The sequence below is a fragment of the Apium graveolens genome, chromosome 7 (genome assembly GCF_009905375.1).
Source record: "Apium graveolens cultivar Ventura chromosome 7, ASM990537v1, whole genome shotgun sequence".
Classification (NCBI taxonomy): Eukaryota; Viridiplantae; Streptophyta; class Magnoliopsida; order Apiales; family Apiaceae; genus Apium; species Apium graveolens.
In genome coordinates this window covers 201,358,467-201,382,353 of record NC_133653.1, presented here as the reverse complement: position 1 = coordinate 201,382,353, position 23,887 = coordinate 201,358,467, and the positions used below count along the sequence as shown (strand labels likewise).

Below are 23,887 nucleotides of genomic sequence, written 5' to 3'. Positions count from 1 at the left end.
CATCATTAAATGACCTAAATTTTCTTGCCCTTAAGTAGTTTTAAAAGAGGCTCAAAAATTGGATCATTCACTGAAATCAAAATAAAAATTTAAACATTAACAAATATTAAAGGAACATGGTTCATGACAATATTAATGTATACGTAGTATAATTACTTGAAACCAAATAGAGGGAAGAGTCCAAATAATTAAGATATATTAAAATTTATAAAACTCATAAATTCATGCATATTAAGACAGTAATCATAAATGACACATATTAACTAAAAAAAATTCAACAAATAGAATCATTTAAGAAATTATTGTGAATAAATAGTAATAAAAGGCAAACATGTTGGGTATAATTCTAACTACACGGCAACAATGGGCAGTTATATATATATAATAACAAGAACAAGGCAAATAACGAAATAACCAACTAACGAAACAAAACACGAAGGCAATAACAAACTATAAAGACTGTAATTGACAAAGAAAGTAAAGAAAACTTATCTCTTATCGCTTTCCAAATTCTGATAAGAAGAAGAATACAACAGCTGAGTCGCCAAACCCTTCAAGAGGACTTGACTATTCTTGAAGAGATTATTGCCCCCCACTTAAGCTTATAGAATGCAGCAATATCGCTTCCAAGATAAAACAACAACAGATCAATCTGGCCACGAAACCAACAATGCTCAACGGTGACTCGCACCTCAGTTTGCCCATAAAACCTATGCAACTCATATATGTTTATGAGGTAGGAACAGCGACTTGTGTTATATTTATCTCAAGTGTACCTCTCACTATATAGGCATCTCAAGTTACTCTTCTTCTACTTTAGTCGATGTGTTACACCAAGTAACAAAGCAGAAAAAGTAAACAAAATGGGTTTTCCTTATTATTTATATTATATCCTGATTAATTAATATTAATATTATAAAATATATTCAGAGTATGATTAAAATAATCCTTACTCAATATATTTTATATTAATAATTAAATAATCAATATAAATAATTAAACTTGTAATAGAAAAGAAAAATATAAGGGTTCCCACTAGCACTAGGCCACACAAGCATTCCACTTATGCTAGTAGTTGTAAAGAACACTAACACAAGATACTATATAAACTCAATATCTTTCTTTTACAATATCAATGTGGGACAAAATTCCCATAACCCATTTCAAACAAGCAACTTTATCGCAATATATTCATAGATTCCACTAAGAAAATATCTTAGATCCAAATATGAAAGTTGAAGTCCTCATGTCAAGGAACAACCTCCAAGTGTTAGCTTTCGGAAATCATATCAAGAACTTATATAAAATATGCCTCAAAGTTTCTATTTTCTAACAATTCCCCACAAATCCATAATCAAATTGCATACCAAATTTTATACATGACATGTTTTTCAGAGTCGGTATCCTTCCGGGTTTGAACCCTCCTAAGTCCTCTACTTCGATGGCTACCGGATACAGATGGAATAGTTCACCTTGAATCTTTATCCGTTGGGTGTAACCACACTCCATAGGCGACGACAAGTCAAAGGCTATGATGCCAATATACGGCTTTGAGACGTTAATGGTCATGTCTCGATCCTGTTCCTTGAATGTTTTGAGGAATAACCCTTTCCTCTAATTGTGACCACACAATTACATTCGCTTAGCTGGGCATCTCCAGAGATGTATTGCTATCATCTCGTCAAACGACTTGACCCCATTCAGAGTTCAAATAACTCTTCCTAACTAGCAGTTCAAGTACTTCTTAAGGTTTATAGGGGATAGACTCTGATACATAAGTATCTAAATATATATGGTAGAGGTACTACCAATTCATCCTTACAACTTGTTATTACCATATTGAATATACTTTGAGGGATCTCCTCTCAGGTGTATTGGGTTCCCGCTGTTGATGAATTATGATGGGTTATCAGTCCCATCCCCAACCTCGACTTAAGGACTGTAGCATGCTCAAGCCCTTTTGTCAGCGGATCAGCTATATTATCCTGAGTTCCTATTAACTCTGTAGCAATATTCCTGTCAGACACAAGACCCCTTATAGACTTTAGTCTAACTTGGATGTGTCTCTTTGTTTTAGTATTATACTTTACACTTCTGACTTTGTCGATAGTTGTACGGCTATCACAATGAACAGAAATGGCAAGAAGCGGCTTGCTTACTACGGGTAACATTCATATGAGTCCATGTACCCATTTAGCCTCCATTCCCGTGGCATCAAGTGCACACAACTCAGCCTCAAAAGTAGACCGGATAATCATAGTCTGTCTAGCAGACTTCCAGGACACTGCTCCACCCGCAAGGGTAAACACATATCCAGTCACTCCATTGGAACTAGATTTCTTAGCTATCCAACTTGCATCACTGTACCCCTCGAGTACCCCCGAAAATCTCCGATAATGCAAGCCAAGAGAAATTGTTCCCTTGAGATATCTAAGAACTCTATCCAGTGCCTCCCAATGAGTCTTGTTCGGACAGCTTGTATATCTAGCTAACTTAGACACAGAATAAGAAGTATCTGGTCTAGTCACATTAGCAAGATATTGCAAACTCCCAATAATCTGAGAATACCTTAACTGAGACATAGGAAAACCTGAACTATTCTTGATAAGGCCAACTTTAGGATCGAATGGAGTACTAGCGATTCTACAATTTGAATAACCATACTTCTCAAGTATAGATTTCTCTATATAATGAGACTGTGACAAGGTTATTCCATCGGTTGACCGAGTCAACTTGATCCCAAGAATCACACTAGCTTCACACGAATCCTTCATCTTAAAATGCCTTTTTAAGAAACTCTTTGTCTCGTTAATAATCTCAATATTGGTTCCAAACAACAAAATATCATCCAAATATAGGCACACAATCACACATTCATTTCCTCTAACTTTAAAGTAGACACACTTGTCACTTTCATTAACTAAAAACTCAAAGCTTAAAACAGTTTCATCAAACTTCTTGTGCCAGTCTATAGGAGCTTGTTTTAGGCCATAAATGGATTTGACTCTCGTTACCAGAAGCAACAAATCCCTCAGGCTGATCTATATAAATCTCTTCTTCAAGGTCACCATGAAGAAAAGCTGTCTTTACATCCATCTGATGGATGATAAGACCATGTACGGAAGCCAATGCAATAAGCAATCTGAGTGTTATCATTCTAGCAACAGGAGAGTGTATATCAAAATAGTCAATTCCTTCTCTTTGCCTAAAGCCCTTAGCATCTAGCCTAGCCTTGTACTAACACTACTAGAAATATGGGATCAGACATCGGTTCAGAACCGATGTTAAAAAAAATCTGAACCGATGTCTTCGCGTGTGATGTTAAATGTCATCAGCGTTTGACATCGGTTAACAGCCGATGTCTATTACAGTGCTATACATCGGTTTTAAGAATAAATGTTATGTCTTTGCAACAAATTTCAGCTTATATTACAGTATTTTTAGGTGAATATAAGTATATTATGAGGTATTTATCCATTAAAACATAAAACCTACAAGCTCTAAAAGCCATAAATTAAAAAAATTTCGAACAAACCGATGTGAAATGCTAGATCAGACATCAGTTAGATTTGTTGCCCGATGTGAAATGTCTGATCAGACATCGATTAAATTGGCCCCCAATGTAAAATGATGGATAAGACATGGGTGTTCTTCTCGAAACTGATGTTATTTGACTTAAAATACATTGAGTTTCTTTTCAGAACCGATGTCAAATGTCAATTTCACATCAGTTTTTTAGTTCTTTTTTGTTTAATATTATTTTACATGATGTCTTTTGTACATTTTTTACATCGGTTTACATTTACCATTGTGATGTTAATGTGGTGTAAATTACATGCCATCCTGGTCCTATTTTACAGCCACATGAACCAATTTCATTTAAACAACCAAAAAAATACCAAACAATGCAACATTCAACAAAACATAAAGCTACATTGATACCAAATTTCTTAACATATAATATTCCAACAAATAATTCGGACATACATTCCAAGTCTAAAATACACATCCCAACTAATAACAATAAAATAACTTAGTTATCCAGACTCTTTTAACTAAGGACTTGTCAAGAGTTTATACATGACCAAAAAATTAAAGTAAAACACATACTTGAATACACAACTTCAGGAATGGGCTAATCTATTTCTTCAAGCTATCACAGATTAGTCCATATATTTTTTCAATACAAGCCGTTAAGTGCTGCTTAAACAGCAGAGCCGTATACTTGGCTTGTATTTTCAATTGTGTGTTTGGTTTTCCCTCCATTCCAGTGTACCCACTGAAGATTTACTTTCCCATTGAAGATGCACAAAAACCCTGTACATATAAGTAGACTTTTAAAAACTGAGTCAACATATTTATATGGTAATTTCCTACTATAAAATTTTAGCTCTAATTTGAAAAGTTAACTTGTGCCATTCTGTCAAACAGGGTTGTAGGAGAAGCTCGATGACGCTGCCGAAGAACTGGGATTCCTCTATTTCTTTAAGTCTGTCTTTGCTCTCATTTTGAACTTCATTAAACATGCACAGAAACTCATCAGCTCTCTTTCTCAACTCTGTCATCTCTTCCTGCATGTATATAATTTATATTATAATAAAACAAATAATCACATGTTTTTGCAGGACTAACAAATATGTTCTTAATTGGACTTTATAGAAAATGGAATAACTATATAAGATATAATGCATTATACGAGAGTCTTTAATTAAACAAACAAATTTGGTAAAGCTCATTAAAGTAGTAAAATTTTAAACTACTGCGATGATGATGGCATTTCCAGGCCTGATACTCTGCTAAAAATTTTCATTCTTATCGACATGATTACAACTGGAATAGGCTTCTATTACTATCAACATCCTCTACTAGAACCCTAACAAATTAGTAATTCAGCCACACACAAACATATATTAATGTACAGTTACATATACTACTGCTAAACAGATACTTTTTATGCTCATCACTTCAATTAGATAAGAAATGTAAAAATTAATTAAGCTACAAGACAGCGTAGACTTATCAGAAAATAGTAAAAGCGTAAAGAAGATTTTATATTCTATAATTTCTCTGTAATTGATTGTTCTTTTGGATAGTAAAGATTAGTCACTTATGTAATCACCAAATAATATTTATCAAAGTTAACCGAAATAATTTTACTAGACCCTCTATTTTGGGCCTGGTTGGAGCATCTCAAGTTCAAAATGGCAGGCTTTTTAGCTTTCTTTTGGGCTTCACTACAATGATAGCCTCATGTATTTTGATGCCACACTTCATAATTGAATGATTATAAAATTTATGTTGTATCATATACACAGCTAAATTGAATATAAAGTCTTTCCAACTACAATATGTTTCTTTATTAAAAAGGAAAAACCGAACGGCTGTGTACATTACTTATATAAATTTTTGCCTTCTACATGCTCAGGAATATGTGTAAAGGCTAAAGCCATACAGCCACTAAGGTTAATACGCGCTTTTATTTTAGCAAGGTAAAAGATGACACTTTAATCATGTTTCTAGGTTATATCAATACAAAACATATACACAAGCACAAGCTTACTCAAAACAAAACATATAGATAAACTAATATTGCATTAGAAAAAATATATAAAAGTGATATTTGGAGTAGTAGAAGAGTACCTGGCGTTTCGGAAACTCTACTTTCTGAATCTGTGTGATCATAGGAAAAGTTTTCTGTCTCATATGGAATGGTATCAAACTCTGACTGATAATAAGAATTGTTAGAAAAGGAACTGGTAGAACAAAAAAGTGTCGGCTCTACTACTTGGCAACCACAGGAAAGGGAACTTTCCACATCAGATATATCTATATCTTGTACCTGAGCATGTAAGGGTAAACAAAAGTAGGATGCTGCAAGAAACAAAAGTCAAGTAAAAAAAAGCAGCAAATGTCCATACCAATACCAGTAGATGGCAGATAGCTATGTCTAACTGCAACATCATGTTGTGAGTATCCTCATATCCTAACCTCACTATTATCTTAGCTATATAAAATAGATGTATATGTAGATATGCCGTTACTGTTGTAGATGAAGAGAATGACATGCATGACATAGGGGGAGGGAGTTGGACTTTGTTACCAGAAGAAGAGTAGCAAGTTTAGTGGAATTTAATTAGTTAGTGTATAAATAATAGTAATCAAGTGTTTGATAAATATTAGATTGAAATATATTATGAGAGGGATGGAATGCATGAGCTAATGAAAAATAGGGCCTACAAACCCCTAACTACCTTGTTAAGAGTCCTTCATTTCGTACTAGTTTCAGGTTCTTCATGCCTCTTATACTCTATAACTTCTAATCAAACATATATGTTTCTTCCTATCTAGATCTTGGAAAATAATCAAAGACTATCAAACTTCATTACTTTCTGATTAGTTTACTTTTTTATAATCAAGGACCAGACTTAAATAGTATACTTTTAGAAATCTTAATAGCCATGCAGGGTGGCCCTGGCTATAGGCGAGCAAGACTTGCGTCTAGGGCCTCCTACACTCAAGGGCCCAAAAATTATTAACTCCACTAAGTAAATATAATATGATATTAAACTTTTTCTCATCATAGTAGATTCCCTTGTCAATGATTGAAGCAAAGCTATATGAGCTTTAAGAAATATTTGGTTGCAGAACTAGAGAATACAGACTCTATCACTGATCAAAGATCTGAAAGACAATCCATATTCTACGCACATTGTTGCATGTTCATGTCCAGTGCCATTAGATACATTATTGCCTCTTAAACCCTCAAGAAATTAGATTGCATGTCTATTTATTTCTTGTAAACCAGTGAGCATCAGGTTATGGTTTAATGTTTCCTACCATGAAGGACTTGAGGGAATAAGGTATCCGAAAAGCGCTATACAGCCTATACTTACTTCCTCAACTTCTCTTAGGAGGCTTAATTAGGAAGATACAGAGCAAATACGGTAAACTCTACCCTGTGTTCTTAAAATTGTTTTCATTTACTACTTTTTACTTTTTAGTGGTTATGGTCTGCTAAAATCTTAAAATGAGTTACATGATAGGATTTATAAGACTACTAGTACTAGTATAGCTTTCTGGTTGAAACATTGTTACTTTGTTTGTATTGACTGTTGATTGGATAATCATCTTTTTAATGAATAGTTGAGCTGTGAAATACAAAATTTGATAAGCTGAATCTTTATATTAACTAAAAATACATGGTTCAACCATGTTGTAACAAGTAACACATGTTTTTCAGGAAAAAAGAAAATAAAAGAAATACAACGGCTGGTAGGATTTGCAGAACTAGACGATATTTTGATAAGAAAATTCTCAGTAATTTTCACAAACAGTTGTTATGCAATATCAATTAAGTAGAGGTATCTCAAGATCGACAGTTTCAGATTAACAATAGTTCGATAAACTTGCATTATTCAACTAAATCAACAACATTTAGACGAAAAATCAATCAATTGGAACAACATGAAGAACTTCAGATCAATAATATAGATAACACAAACATCCATACATATGAACAAAAAAGATAATTGAACAAAATCAGCCAACATATCAAATTGCACATTCAATAACATATATAAATTAACATATGTAACACAAGAGAGAGAATTACCTTAAACTCAATTCAAACCCTAAAGGCCCAAATTGAACTCGAATGAAGCCCCAAACTTGAAACAGGTCCTAATTTCGAAATTAGCACTGAGAAAAAGAGAAAAATTGAATCAATTGAAAAAACCCTAAAATAAGGGTGCACATATGTGTAAGAAAGAGGAGAGAGGGGAGTGCAGAGATGTGTGTGTAATAAAGAAGTAAGTGTATGTTCACATACAGTGTGTGTATAGCAGGGAGGGAGGGAGAGAGGGAGAGAGAGAGAGCCCGAGGGAGAGGGAGAGAGAGATGTACACAAGAACTCGATGATATTTTTAGAACGAAACCCATGGCCCTTTTCAAGCTCTAAAGCCACTATTTAGGTCTAACCTTACCAATTTGAAGCACGATTTGGTTCCTAATCAAATCCAATTTTAGTGTCGATTATATACTAGTTTCTAATTAGGGTTTACGAGAGGGAATGGCAAGAAAAGAAAGAAAGAGAAGAGAGATGAGTGAGAGTCGTGGTGTTTGAGATGAAGTTTAGAGACAGAGAGAGAGAGGTGCCAGAGAGAGAGTCGGGCGTGCGAGTAAAGAAAGAAAGAGGGGAGATAGTTTTGGAAAGAGGGAAATGAAATATGTGTAAAGGGGGAACAATTTTTTTTGTTAAAATTAAAGGGGGGAAAACTGTACTGAAATCAGGGGAAAAAAGATAAGTAAATTTTTATTTTTTTTAAAAGGCCATAGACAACGGTTAACAAAATTAACCGATGTCAAAGCTAAACGCATATATTTGGCCTTTTTAATTTCTGAACATAGACAACGCCTACTATGTGAAACCGATGTCAGTATTCTTATTCAACATCGTTTTTTTCTAAACCGATGTTAAACAGGACTTTAACATCGGGTGCATTACATGCCGATGTCTAAGCACCGATGTCGTATCAACTATTTCTAGTAGTGTTATCTATTGAACCATTAGGGTTTAACTTCCTCTTGAAAATCAACTTACATCCTATAGTAGAACACCTAGGAGGGAGATCGACTAACTCCCATGTTCTGTTAAAAACAATGGAGTCCATCTCACTCGTCACAGCACCTTTCCAGTGCCTTGACTCCGAAGAATCCATGGCCTGACGGAAAGTAAAAGGTTCGTCCTCAACATTGTAAGTGATGTAATCACTTCCAAAGTCCTTGACTAGCCTTGCACGCTTACTCCTTCTAGGTTCCTCTACTTCGTTAGGAGTAGAGCTACTACCAGGATCCACCCCCATATTTGTCATCTTTTCCACATGATCAGGAATAGAAATCGATGTGTGAGTGGGATCATCCTCAGAACTACCCAAATGTATATCAGTCTTCATTGGGAATACTTCCTCAAAGAAAGTTGCATCACGAAACTCAACTATCGTATTCGCTACAATACCATCTATGTCAGATTTTAATACTAAAAATCTCATAGCAGTTGTGGTTCCAAGATAGCCCAGAGAGATACAATCAACAGTTTTCGGACCCAGTTTCTTTCTCTTGTGTTCAGGGAAAAGCGCCTTAGCAAGGCACCCCCACACACGAAGATAACTCAAACGTGTCCTATGCTTTCTCCATAATTCATATAGTGTCTTGTCCATATGTTTCAGAGGGACTCTATTCAGAATATGACAAGCCGTATTCAGAGCCTCTCCCCACATGTAGTTAGGCAACCCAGAATTAATTAGCATACTGTAAATCATGTCTTTAAAAGTTCTATTCTTTCGTTCTGCCACCCCATTAGACTCAGGTGCGTATGGTAGAGTAACCTTATGAACTATACCATTTCTTGTGCAAAATTCATTAAACAAGGTACTCGTATACTTACCACCTCTATCAGACCTCAAACATTTAAGTACTTTGTCAGTTTGTGTTTCAGCTTCATTTTTTATACCTAATGAATTTATCTAGTGTTTCATCCTTATGTTTAAACAAATAAACATAACAATATCTACTACAATCATCTATAAAGGTAATGAAATATCTACAGTGATCCTTAGTCAACACACCACCAAATTCACATACGTCTGAGTGCACTAAATCTAACAAGTCTGAATCCCTGACAACATTATGAAAAGGTTTCCTTGTTTGTTTAGCAGTTACACACACTTGACACTTAGATTTCTTATCAATGGCGTACTTTGGAATCAACTCTAAATTCATCATATTCTTTAGAGCACCAAAATTTAAATGACCAAGTCGTAAAAGCCACAAATCAGATGATTATACAATTAACAGAAGGTGCAACACTATCATTAATAAAACCAACCAAAACGGGTTCAACATTTATTAAAACAAACCATTAGACAAGTAACCCTTGCCAAAGAATGTACCAGTATGAGTAATAACTATTTTATTACATTTCAAAGAAAGTTCAAAGCCATTTTTAACTAAATAACTTCCACTAATAATATTTCTACGAATAGAGGGAACATGATGCACCGTAGTTGAAGATAAAATCCGCCCAGAAGCAAACTTCAAGTCCATATTTCCTATTCCTAGCACTTGTGCAGCACTAGCATTACCCATCGTCACTGTCACTCCATGACTGTTGATAAGATACAAACAAGCTAATATCAGCACAAATATGTATATTAGCTCCAGTATCAATCAACCACTCACGTGATAGATAAGTGGAAAGTAGTACAGGGTGGTAAGTAACATAACAGTCATCTGTTCCAGAGGCAACAACCTCACCAATGGCCATGTTAGCTACTGGCCCACTCATGGTTCCAAGTCCAAGCATAGTATTTGCTTGAGCTACAACTCCAGCTTTCTTAGCTTTCTTACTTGGACAGTCCTTGCCCCAATGACCATCCTGTCCACAAGACCAACATGGTTTGTTCGCCTTTGGTTTCTTAGCCTTGTTCTTGTTAGGTTTAGTGTTAGCCTTCTTAGTGACTACATTTCTTTTATGTCCTACAGTCACTACATTCACCTTCGAGCTCCCATGTTCCACAGGCAACACATGTCCCTGTTTGGACTTGTGCTGCTCCTATACAGAGATGTCCAACATCAAGTTAGTCCATGTGATCTCTCCTTTTTTTTCTTTTCAAGGGGAGAACAAACTCTTCCCAAGACTTAGGGAGCTTTTCAATCACAGACATCACTCGAAACTTCTAAGGCAAGACCATATCGGATTCACCCAAAGCATGAACCAACATCTCAAACTCATGAACCTGTTCAGTCATGGATTTCTCATCCACCAGTTTGAAATCAAGGAACCTAGCCACATAATACTTCTCTAGACCTTAAGAATCAGTATTATGGATTTGGTCCAGCTTATCCCATAAGACTTTAGCAGTATAGGTATCTGATGAATAAACATCGAACAAGGTGTTCTCCAAGCTGCCAAAATGGCTTCCCTAGCCACCCCATCCTTCTCAGCCCATAAAGCATAAACCTTCACAGATTCAGCTTTCTCTTGATCCAACCCAGGAGGATCATAATGTTCCCCTAACCAAAGACACTTAACCGTTAACTAGAGCGTCATCTTTTTCTGCCAACGAGAAAAATAAGCTCCACCACTGAATTTATTAGGCATACCTGATAAATCAATTAGCAGGGGAAAACGATACGTGGTCCAGTCAATGGTAGTAGTACCATCAGAACCATAACCAGTCTCAATAGTATTAGGAACATCAGTTTCATTAACCATCTTTCTAATTAACTATATATAACAATAATCTCTTCAAGATTGTTGGGTATAATTCTAACTACACAGCAACAACGGGCAGTTATATATATATAACAACAAGAACAAGGCAAATAACAAAATAACCAACTAACGAAACAAAACACGAAGGCAATAACAAACTATAAAGACTGTAATTGACAAAGAAAGTAAAGAAAACTTATTTCTTATCATTTTCCAAATTCTGATAAGAAGAAGAATACAACAGCTGAGTCGCCAAACCCTTCAAGAGGACTTGACTATTCTTGAAGAGATTATTGCCCCCCACTTAAGCTGTGATGGAATACAGCAATATCGCTTCCTGGATAAAACAACAACAGATCAATCTGGCCACAGAACCAACAATGATCAACGACGACTCGCACCTCAGTTTGCCCATAAAACCTATGCAACTCATATATGTTTGCGAGGTAGGCACAGTGACTTGTGTTATATTTATCTCAAGTGTACCTTTCAATATATAGGCATCTCAATTACTCTTCTTCTATTTTACTCGATGTGGTACACCAAGTAACAAAATAGAAAAAGTAAACAAAATAGGTTTTCCTTATTATTTATATTATATCCTGATTAATTAATATTAATATTACAAAATATATTCAGAGTATGATTAAAATAATCCTTACTCAATAATTTTTATATTAATAATTAAATAATCAATATAAATAATTAAACTTGTAATAGAAAAGAAAAATATAAGAGTTCCCACTAGCATTAGGCCACAAAGCATTCCACTTATGCTAGTAGTTATAAACAACACTAATACAAGATGCTATATAAACTCAATATCTTTCTTTTACAATATCAATGTGGGACAAAATCCCCATAACCCATTTCAAACAAGCAACTTTATCGCAATATATTCATGGATTCCACTCAGAAAATGTCTTAGATCCAAATATGAAAGTTGAAGTCCTCATGTCAAGGAACAACCTCCAAGTGTTAGCTTCCGGAAATCATATCAAGAACATATATAAAATATGCCTCAAACTTTCCATTTTCTAACAAAACATGTATACTCTTCTTCAAATTTAAAACAAATATAATTTATTACCATCAAGAAAGTTGGATCCATTTTTCTTCATCCCTCATATAACTAGCTTCTTCCTCATCATGTTCATCATCATTCGCGAAAGTTGGTACATGTAACTCATTCTCAAGTTCTATTTCTACCGATCCATCATTTTCGTCATCACAGTGGTCATAATAGTTCTTTTCCGGTAATTTCAACACAACAGACCAATTTTTTTCAAGAGGATCCTCAATGTAACATACTTGCTTAACATGTTTACCTAGCACAAAAGGATCATTTATAAAGCCTAATTTATTTAAATTAACCAGTGTAAATCCCAAGTTATCTACCTTAACCCCTTTGTTGATATCTACCAAATTACAACGAAATACAGGAACTCGAAATTTGTTATAGACTAACTCCCAGATACTTTTTATAACTCCGTAGTAGGTGTACGAAGTATGTTCAATATTCTTATCCTTACCCTGCACAAGCATTGTATCTGCAACCACACAAACACCACTGCATTGAACTTGCCGTTTATCATCACACTCCTTCGTGCTATAAGTAACACCGTTGATTTTATATCCCCTAAATGTAGGCACAATCTTGTACGGGCCTTCTGCTATCCACCATATCTGGTCGGTTATAGTATTGTGTTCGTCCAACAATTCTGATTCAATTTGTCCAAAAAAATTTGTTTAAAACTAATTATTTCATATTACTAGGGAGTGAAATATTATGGTTTCAATTTTATATGGTCTTTCAAAATGTAATTATATAAATTCTTTTGATAAAGTATAAATTTAACTTAAATGGTTATTAATTTCCACAATAGTGTGGGTGACCAGGCCTTGCACATATATTGTGCAAACCAAACTATTAATGTATAAAAATTTATTAATTTTAGCCAAAGCGGGAAAGTTAAATTATTATACAATTTTATAAGTGAAATAATAAAAGAGAGGTCCATTATGTTTTAGTGAGAAAAGACATATTGAATTATTTTTATATTTATAGTATTTAATATTTAATTATCATGATAGACATAGCTATTCCTATTTTCACCTTTTTTAAACAAACTAAATTTTCTTCATGCTACTATAAAAATATAAAAGTACTGAGGCATCTTTTTACTTATTTTTTGATTATAAATCTATTGGTTTTTATATTTCCCCTTATTTTATGTCTGAACTTTTAGTTTCAGAAGCAGAGTATTTTAGTGGAAGTACTATTATTTGGTGGTATAAAGGAAAGTTTGAAAAATGTAAAAATAACACACAGGAAACAGAAATGAAGGTACATAGACAACATGTAAAATAACAAGTCTTTTATTAGGGTAAAACTAGAAAATAGAGGGTGAGAGAGGTAGTTTACTGCATTATTCTCTTGTGTGATAATCATTCTCTTTTTAATGTATCAAAAATGTAATATGCATCCGAGGAAAATTACTAATTATTGAATTTGAAATATGTAGAAACTGATAGTGTGGAGTTCTAGATTTGTTAAATTAACATCTTTCAGTATGACTAATTATTGTGAGCATATTAATTAGGCCTACATATAATGTTAAAACCAAATAAAAATCATACCTTTTTCCTAAACCATGTGGGAAATGTATCATTTTGCTTATTTTTTAGCCAGTCTTCGTCATTTTCATGGTGTTTAAATCTCATCATCAAAGATGCCATATGCTCCCTGCGAGTAAAATCCATGGATTTTATATATTGATCGAAATGCACAAAATAAGGAAATAACACACACACATATTTCAATAACTACTTAATCAAAATATGGCCTTATGTCATTACCATTTTGCAAAAAATGCATATGTGCTAGGTGCAAGTCGTGATTGATTGGCTTTATCATAGTTGCACCAGATAAGGGTCTGCCAGCATTATGCTCTTGCCTAGGATTTCACGGAAATCCTTTGGTAGCTTCTTCAAAATTTACCAAACACTCGACGGCCTCTTCGGCAACATATACCTCGGCAATACATCCTTCAGAAAGAGCTGAATTCCGTACATATCCCTTAAACGCCTTCATGTATCTTTCGAAAGGATACATCCAACCTAGGAATATTGGCCCGCAAAGTTTAACCTCTCACACAAGATGAATTGAGAGATGGATCATCACATCAAATAACGAGGGAGGGAAGTGCTTTTCAAGCTGGCATAATATTTCCACCAACTAAGATTGGATTTTTTCCTGTTTATCTATATCGATGACTTTACTGTAAATTGCCTTGAAGAAGAGACAAAACTTAATAATTGTGCACCTGACTTCTTTTGCAGTACTGATTGAATTGAAATTGGAAGCAAATAATGCAATATTGTGTGACAATCATGCGATTTCATTCCACCAAGTCGCAGATTTTCCATATTTATCAGATTCTTGATATTTAAACAAAATCCATCCGGTAACTTCATTTTAAGAAAGGATGAGCAAAAAGTTTTTTTTCAGCATGTAATAAGTTCCATGACGCCAATGACACCTTCTCTTTCTTTCTGGGATTTTTTTGCCTCAACTCTGTTCTTATTCCCATTTCAGCTATGTCAAGACGGACATACTCTCGATCTTTTATCTTTCCCGGAATATTTAGAAAAGTTCTAAGCAAAGCTTCATATATATTTTTCTCGATGTGCATCACATCGAGGACATGCCTGACTGGAAAAAACTTCTAATACTCGAGTTGGAAGAATATAGAAACATTCTTCCATATGGGTCGAGCTTCACCTTTCTTCCATCGAAGTGGGCGTTGTGTCTTACCAAAGACATGACCCCTCAGATGTTGTACTCTTTGAAAAACTTTCTCTCCAGTTAACGGAATAGGAGCACCCTCCTTCTCTATCGTGTTATCAAAAGATGACTTTTGCTTTCTATACGGATGATGACGGGGCAACCACCTCTGATGCCTCAAGATCACCGTCTTGCGGTAATTAACAAGCCTGGTAGCTTTTGTTTGATCAATGCATACAGCACAAGAATTATAACCTTTAATGACATTTCCCGACAAGTTCACTAAGGCTGGATAATCACTTATTGTCCATAATAAAATGCCCCTAAGTATGAAAGATTCTTCCTTATATGCGTCGTACACTTGTTTCCCTCGCCACAACTCCTGTAAATCTTCTATAAGTGGTTGAAAGTACAAGTCGATATCATTTCCTGCCTCAGTTGGTCCTGATATCAATAAACAGAGCATAATATATCTTCTCTTCATACAAAGCCAGGGAGGAAGATTATAAATTGATAGCAAAATAGGCCAACTTGAGTGATCAGTACGGTTTCCATGAAAGGGATTGAAACCATCAACAGATAAAGCTAATCGAAGGTTCCTGGTCTCTGATGCAAATTCGGCCAATTCTGGTCGACATCCTTCCATGTTTTTGAGTCAGCTGGATGCCTCATTTTACCATCATTTTTTCGCCCAGTGTCATGCCAAGTCATTTCTTTTGCAATGTGCAGTGTACTGAATAAATTTCTTAATCTTGGTATCAACGGAAAATACTATAAAACCTTAGCAGGGACCCCTTCCAGTTCCTCTCCTTTCCGATTCAATTTCCATCTAGAGGCCTTACATATGCGACATGTAGTCTCATCCTCATCTCTCTCACCATGGTATAATAAACAATTATTCGCACATATGTGTATCTTTTCATACCCCTTTCCTAATGAACATAAGGTTTTTTTCACTTCAGTGAAGGAAGAAGGAATATTGTTGCCTTCCGGGAGCATAAACCCGATTAGTAGTAGAACATCAGAGAAGCATGAATCAGGCATACCAAGCATCGCTTTCAAATTGTACAACTTAACTAAAGCTTTTAACTTAGTGTAACTCTCACATCCGGGATAAAGTGGCTGATGTTCACCTTTAACATGGTTGATAAAATCTGAAGAATCAAAGAAATATCATCTTCATCGTCCTCAGGTATATCCATTCCTGTGGAAAATTGATTGATAGATTCTGAAGTACTGTCTGTTTCAGTCAGTACAGGACTTTCTACTAAATTTGACTCACTGTTCCATATCCAACATGTATAAGTTTGATCGATACCATATTGAAAAAGATGATTTTTAACCGTTTGAGCTTTCCATAATTTACTATGTGCGCACCTTGTGCATGGACAACTAATCTTTTCTTCGGTATACCCCATTCCATATGCAAACAATAATAAATCTTTAACGCCTCTTTGAAACTCTTTCGTTCTTCTATCAGCTCATAACCATGACCTATCCATCTTATATTAACAAGAAACCAAATTAATCAACAAGTATAAGGATATTAGAATGACAGTAGAACATCAACAAGTATAAACATAAGCCAGGAAAACCCTGTTTCGCTATCTCATGGAAAAAACTCGGTTTAATACACTCATTAACTAGCTAAAATATATCGAAGATATCTTTATTACAAGATGACATTTCTCTCGTGGAACCATCACGTAGCTCTGCTCTCCCATCACATAATAAAACAGAGGTATTTAAACCATTTACTCAAGAACAAAATTATGATAATATAGGTGCTACTTATTTTGTGCTAGGTTTTGTAGAGGTGGTTGCGTAGCTTAGCCCACTGTCGTGCTTTTCTTTCAATTCGATAATAGGTTAGCATCCCTAGAATAACTCTATCCAGGCACAACAAGACAAAATGAAATCGTAAATGAGCTAACTAATTTCATGTCTAATTTCATTTATCCCAAATATTTTCAGATGCGCACGCAGAACACCAAGCATGCCCTTCATTCAGTAATGGCAGTTGGAAGCATTGCTACTTCAAAGGGAAAACTATATAAACTACAGGAGACCTTTGAGTACATCAAGTGTAGGCTGGAGCCCAAACTTAAATGGAGACAGGGAAGTGGGAAGGTGTGCTTTGTCGACTGTGATTAACCTCACACCAGTTACCTTTAGATTTCAGATGTGTATCATTTTACATATCTTCTTTTGTATACTATTATTTAGTTTTATTGATTTTAGATGTTTATTTATCGTCCTAGATTATAGACTAAGTAACAGTTTTTTGGAGTACGTGGAGTTGATGGTGAATTGTGTGAAAACTGAAGTAGTATTTGGTGGGGGTTTGTGAAAATTTATTTGAAGTTTGGTGGTTAGAATTGATTATTTTGTTGACTTGTATGAAAAACAGGTTTATGGCATGTTCAATTTACAAACAAATCATGTCAATTTTTTTTTTGAGAAATATGTTACATTAGTTACTTCAATATTACAAAAAAAATAGTATAATATAATATAAATTATTATAAAACTATTACAGCAGGGAAAAAATGTTATAATGATTGGGTGACCCACAGTGGCCTTACATGTGCGGCCCATTTTTTTTTGCAAATTTTAAGTGCAAAGGTAACATGTATAGTGTGATACTATAGACATACTTTGATGTTACCTTTGTAGCCTATTGTAACACAAAATTCAAGGTTGCAAGAGGGCAAAAGAATGTTACCTTAGGGGCCAAAGGTAACTCGAAAAAAAGCAACTTAATTTTTATGTTACCATAGGGCTTTTGTTGGCTGTGGTAACATTTTTTTTGGGTCTGTTGTAACTATAGGCCATCTATGGCGTAGTGGGTTGAAGACATCAACTTTACCATACAATGGCCAGTGATCAACTGGCCTATTTGGTTCTAAGATAAGAGGAGGCTCACTTGGGATGGAAGTGTATTGGAACATCCTTTCAACTGATATAAGTTTATTCTCGAGATTAAAGAGACTCCATATTACCCAAGCTTGTAACTGGTTTAGGTTGAGGCCTTAAGTAACTGCAAAGCCTGCTATGCCTGCAAACCGATATGTCACCAATGTTGGCGAAAAAACTGAGAATGTGGAGAACCAAAATCAGATGGAAAATAAGAATTATCAAGAATCAAACCACATACTTGGATCTATTGTTCCATGAGGAACAGAGATCAGGAAAACTAACGAGAATGCAAATGTTAGAGAAGACAATATATCCAAGTGAAAGGTCAACCACTCCCTTACACTAAAACTGTGAAACTTTGGTCGGGAGCTTCCATCGATTAGTTTCATATTTGTTTCTCGAAATCTGCTTTCTTGATCAAAACTCCTAATCGTGGCTGATCCTGAGATTGTTTCGAAAATTTTTTGTATAACTGGAGCTTGACGCACTCCAACTAAACAAGCCAGCTCACATGCTGAAGGTAGATAATATTGCTGCAGTATAAAAATATGACATGCAGCTCAAGATAAAGGACAAGTTACTATGGAAAATACAATTATGCTCAAAACTTGTATGCTTCTGAATATTTTCTATACCAACACTGAAGTTTACACAAGGAGATATGAAAAACTTAGAACTATGAGTAGAGGTGAATTGCTCACATCATTTTTTTCTTTCTTTTAGAACGCTCAACCAAATATCCTTACAGCAATAACGGATAAGAAGTACTAAGAAAAGGGACATAAATGTACTTGTAACCAAATATAAATTACAATAACGGGAATGAAAATTAGGAAGACCTGCCATGCCACCTGCGACATTACTGCAATAATCCCTAGAAGTTGTATAATTGAAAAGGCAAATATACCAACTTGATTGGGAATATCCAAATCAACCGTGCTCTGGTCTGTAGATCCCTGAAAAAAAAGTTAATTATACAGACATCCTGTTTTTGTATTAAATGTACCATTCGTTCAATGCACTTACTCTATTTACGATGCGTCCACTTAGAGTAGAATCAAAGAAAGACATTGGAGCACGAAAAATGCAAGCATGCATTTTGTAGAAGAGGAGTGTTGCTGTCTAGTGTCCAACAATTGCAAGAGATAGGGATCTTCCAAGTATGCAAAAAGAACTTCTGATTGCCAAGGCTACATAAAATATTATTAAAGTAGAAACTTTAACTACAACAGCCACACTCCTTGACACATGAGTTGCCCAGGCCATCCAGTAATTGCCTCCAATCTGAAGTACATGAAAAAAAACTTGTGACCACATAATAACGGGTATGAGCGCACCCCGATATGCTGTTATCACATATTTCCAGTAGACTAAGAAGCCGACTCTCCCTTTCTCCCTTTCTTCTTCATTAACAAGCTGTCCTTTCGTTCCTACTGTTTCATCCGGTGGTTGAGCGCTCTGAACATCTACAGTCTGTTACGAGGCCTGAAAACTCCCTGTACTTCTATTCTCACCGAGATTAGAAGATTTCGAAGCTGGCCCAGTGTCTAAAGAGATGAGAGCAGATAAATCTGTCTTATGTGCACCCACAAGTTGAATAAAGTCATTCCCTGAATCAAGTAATTTGCCATATTTTCCGGATTGTGTAATCTGACCATATTTCATAACCTAATAAGATGGAATTATCTCAAAATATATCATCACATATAATGATGAAGGAGAAAAATAAGAAGTCTAGCTCACCAGGATGAGGTCTACAGCAGGTAGAAACTCAACTTGATGTGTTACATAAATCACTGTCTTCGACTCCAGAAGACCCAGTAAGCACTCCTGTCACACAAAATTTGTCAAATGATGTATGCCAAATCAGATATATAACAGTAAAACATAATACATATCATCCTGGTCAAGCTTGTAATATGAATGCTTATAACACGCATAATTAAACAAATAAATTAGTTATTACAACTACACACGTTTACACATATACAATTCCACACCTAAACTAAACAAGAACATAAACAAGAACAAGAACATACAGTGAGGAACACAACATAAACAACATAAACTAAACATAACAAGAACAAGAACATACTCAACATAAACTAAACAGGATCCATACACATGCATCTATTAAAATTAAATAAGAACAAACAGGAACACATGCATCTATTAAAGTAACAAAACATATAAATGCATGTGAAATCTTACCTAATCGAGCAAACCAACTTCAAGATTAACCAAACCGAGCTTCAGAGACCTAAAATCAAACTCGAAAAAACATAAAATAGAAAAAACAAACTCGATTAAAATCAAAACATAAAATTTGAAATTAAATTCGAAAAAATATACTTTTCACACACTAATCGAGTGGTCCAGACTTTCTTCAAGGCTCTTCAGGACCAATCGACCTCGACTTATGAATTAGTCGAGTTTATTAATTCATATATATTTAGGGGTTTTAGGTTGAAGAGAGTGAGTGAGAGAATGAGAGAGAGATGAGAGAATGAGAGAGATGAGAGAGAGAGGGGGAAAACTATTTTGGTTAATGGGGGGAACTGAAAATAAAAATTTTGTTAACCACGAATTTTTTGGTGTATTTACGGGGGAAGAAAGAAGCGGGCATTTTTTTATAAAAAAAACGATTATAGACATCGGTTGGTTTAGATATTGATGTCTTACAACACCTTTAACATCGGTTTTAAAGTAACCGATGTTAAAACTGCTTTGAACATCGGTGACATTTCTAACTGATGTTAAACGGGTGATGTCGTAGGCACTATTTCATTTATTGATAAAAATAATTTTACACGATATCCCGAATATTACAGTTAATTTATATAATGAAGAATTGTATTTATATTCTTTTACATTTATCTTTCATGTTGTTAAAATATCTAAAGATTAACAATTAATGGATACTCATTTTAATTTCTTTTTAAGTATATTTTAATTTATAAGTCCATACACTAAATTAAGAAATAATTTAATTCCTCAATACATTTTATTTATAGTGTTTCTTAAATTTCAATCATTTTGCATTACAAATTTGTGAAATAAATTAAATTTTATAAATTTTAAAATATACACACAAGACCGAAATAGATAAATGTGATTTGCATAAACAAAGTTATTATATTGGTATCACATTGTATCATAGTAGTATAAAATAATTTTCATTTCGTAAAAAGAAAAATAATTTTTTTTATCATATAATAGAATTAAGAAAAGAAAATGTTTATATGCATGCCTCATAAATAAAAATATTATATCACTTCCTATTTTTTTAAAATATTTTTTATTGAGTAGTGTTGTAAAGAGAAAGTAAACTTTATATTTTAGTGCCATATAATAAATTAATAGTAAAACCTAAAATTTATTCCAAAATTAAATATTTTTTTATTAATAATGAACATCAAAATTAAGAAAAATAATTTGCAGTCTCTTAAATATAATATTTACTAAAAAATATAATACTAACTTGGTAAAAAAGTTCTAGTATTTATTAATTATTTTTAATGATTTAAAGTTTTATTTGCAGAAATATGATATAATTGATTTTTTTTTGATTTAGTGAATATGATGGAGGAGTGAATTTGCTTGATATGTGAGTTGTAAATTTTAATTAGGATTTTAATGAGCAATTGGAATTAGAGATTTTTTAAATTATTTAGTGTAGGTCGTCTATTAAATTAGGGTTTTAATCTATACCCTCCATTAAAGTTCAAAGTACCGCCTTCTTCTCCTAGCCTCTTTCTTCCCCTGTCCTAGCCCTCCTTCCCTCCCCTTATAAAGCCTCTTTTATCCTTACTAAAGGTGCAGAGCCTCTTGTTTTCTTAAAAAGCATCCCTGTCTTTGTCTCTCCCCTTGAAACCCCAAATAGTTATTTGATAAATTTATATATGATTTTGGGGATATAAGATATTTGAGTGTGTGATCTTTGAGTATTTATTTTGAGTTATTTATGTTATTTGTATGACTTGGGAGTTTGTAAGACATCCGTCGCGAGTGGATAATCTCGTGCTTGGCACCTCCTAAGCGGTGTACTTAAATTATATGGGCGTGTCGCCGAAGTTGTGGGACACATATAGCCATGGCTAGTATGTGTATGATTTGGCCTTTTGGGTAGCACGTGCTTATTGTCGTGCAAGCCCCTATAAGTTTTGATGACTACATATTTCTGGATTACCAAAAATGTAGGACATCCTATAAGTGTAAGATTATCTCCCATGTTCGTATGTAAGCTATTTTATATGTTATTTTGTAAGTGTGAGAATATGTGTAAGAGTATGTGTAAGGGTATGATTTCATTTTATCATTATTCTTTCGATTATATTATTTATGATTATTATGTATAATTGATAAGGATATGTGTAAGAGTATGATAAGTTTTAGGTGGTAAGCATTTAGTTTTATTTTGTGAGTTGATTATTCATTTTTTTATATTGTCTCATTCACTATTATTATTGTGCTTCATTCAGATATTCAGTTGTGTTCTTAGCCTCTTTATCTTTTAATATTTGTTCAGTTATGATTTATTTTATATCCGTATATGAGCCTTTCGCTCACTGCCGGTCCTTTATTCTCTTTGTATTCCTTCGGCAGGTATTCTTACTTAGGCGGGCTACTTATGGGAAGGGTGCGAGTTATGGAACTTTAAGTAGTTTGGCCTTTCTTAGATTTCTCTGAGAGTTTGTTGGCATGGTTGTAATTTAGTTGTATTTTAATTCAAGAATTGTAACTTTATTGTATTTTTGAGAAGTTGTAAAGTTTTATCGGATTTTAATGGAGTTTGGATTTAAGTAAGTATTTTCTTGAGAAATTTTATTAGTTGGGTTGTTAAATATGCTCCCTTTCACATTAGTTTAAAACCGATGTTAAATGGGGGTCTATAACATCACCCACGAAGACATTAGATTTTTTTATTCATGGACATCAGTTTTTAGCCGATGTCTATTGACGTTTTTCTAGTAGTGAGTTTACAATCCACCAAAATCACAATTAACTTATATTCATCATGGTTTCAACTTTTAAATTTTAAGTTTGGCGATAAGAGCATACATGTCCAGTTTTACTCTCTCTAAAGTATACAACAGCTACAAAATGTTGTTGCATTTCTTTAAAGAGAGTAAATAATGGACATATTGCATTCATCAAACAAACTAAATACTTACACAAATTTACAAGTTAATCCATGAATCGAGAAATAAACAAACTAATCCTAATGCCTACACAAAACATAAAATTATGTTGGCAGAGAAGCGTATTACAGTAGAATACAAGGCACCAACTAGGAAAACAAGAAAGCGATCAAACAGTGGTGTCCGCCCAAATTGGCCAAACTGTTAAAATTTCTTATACCTCAGCTTGATCAACATCATCTCAACTTGATCAACATCATCAGTAAACCCTGCAGGTTCCATCATCATTAAATGACCTAAATTTTCTTGCCCTTAAGTAGTTTTAAAAGAGGCTCAAAAATTGGATCATTCACTGAAATCAAAATAAAAATTTAAACATTAACAAATATTAAAGGAACATGGTTCATGACAATATTAATGTATACGTAGTATAATTACTTGAAACCAAATAGAGGGAAGAGTCCAAATAATTAAGATATATTAAAATTTATAAAACTCATAAATTCATGCATATTAAGACAGTAATCATAAATGACACATATTAACTAAAAAAAATTCAACAAATAGAATCATTTAAGAAATTATTGTGAATAAATAGTAATAAAAGGCAAACATGTTGGGTATAATTCTAACTACACGGCAACAATGGGCAGTTATATATATATAATAACAAGAACAAGGCAAATAACGAAATAACCAACTAACGAAACAAAACACGAAGGCAATAACAAACTATAAAGACTGTAATTGACAAAGAAAGTAAAGAAA

At 34.0% G+C, this 23,887-nt stretch overlaps 1 pseudogene; it reads right to left on the bottom strand.

Annotated features, from left to right (window-relative positions):
* Positions 1 to 15,830: 15,830 nt before the first annotated feature.
* LOC141674368 (ABC transporter C family member 3-like) lies at positions 15,831 to 23,401 on the bottom strand (annotated as a pseudogene).
* Positions 23,402 to 23,887: the final 486 nt, after the last annotated feature.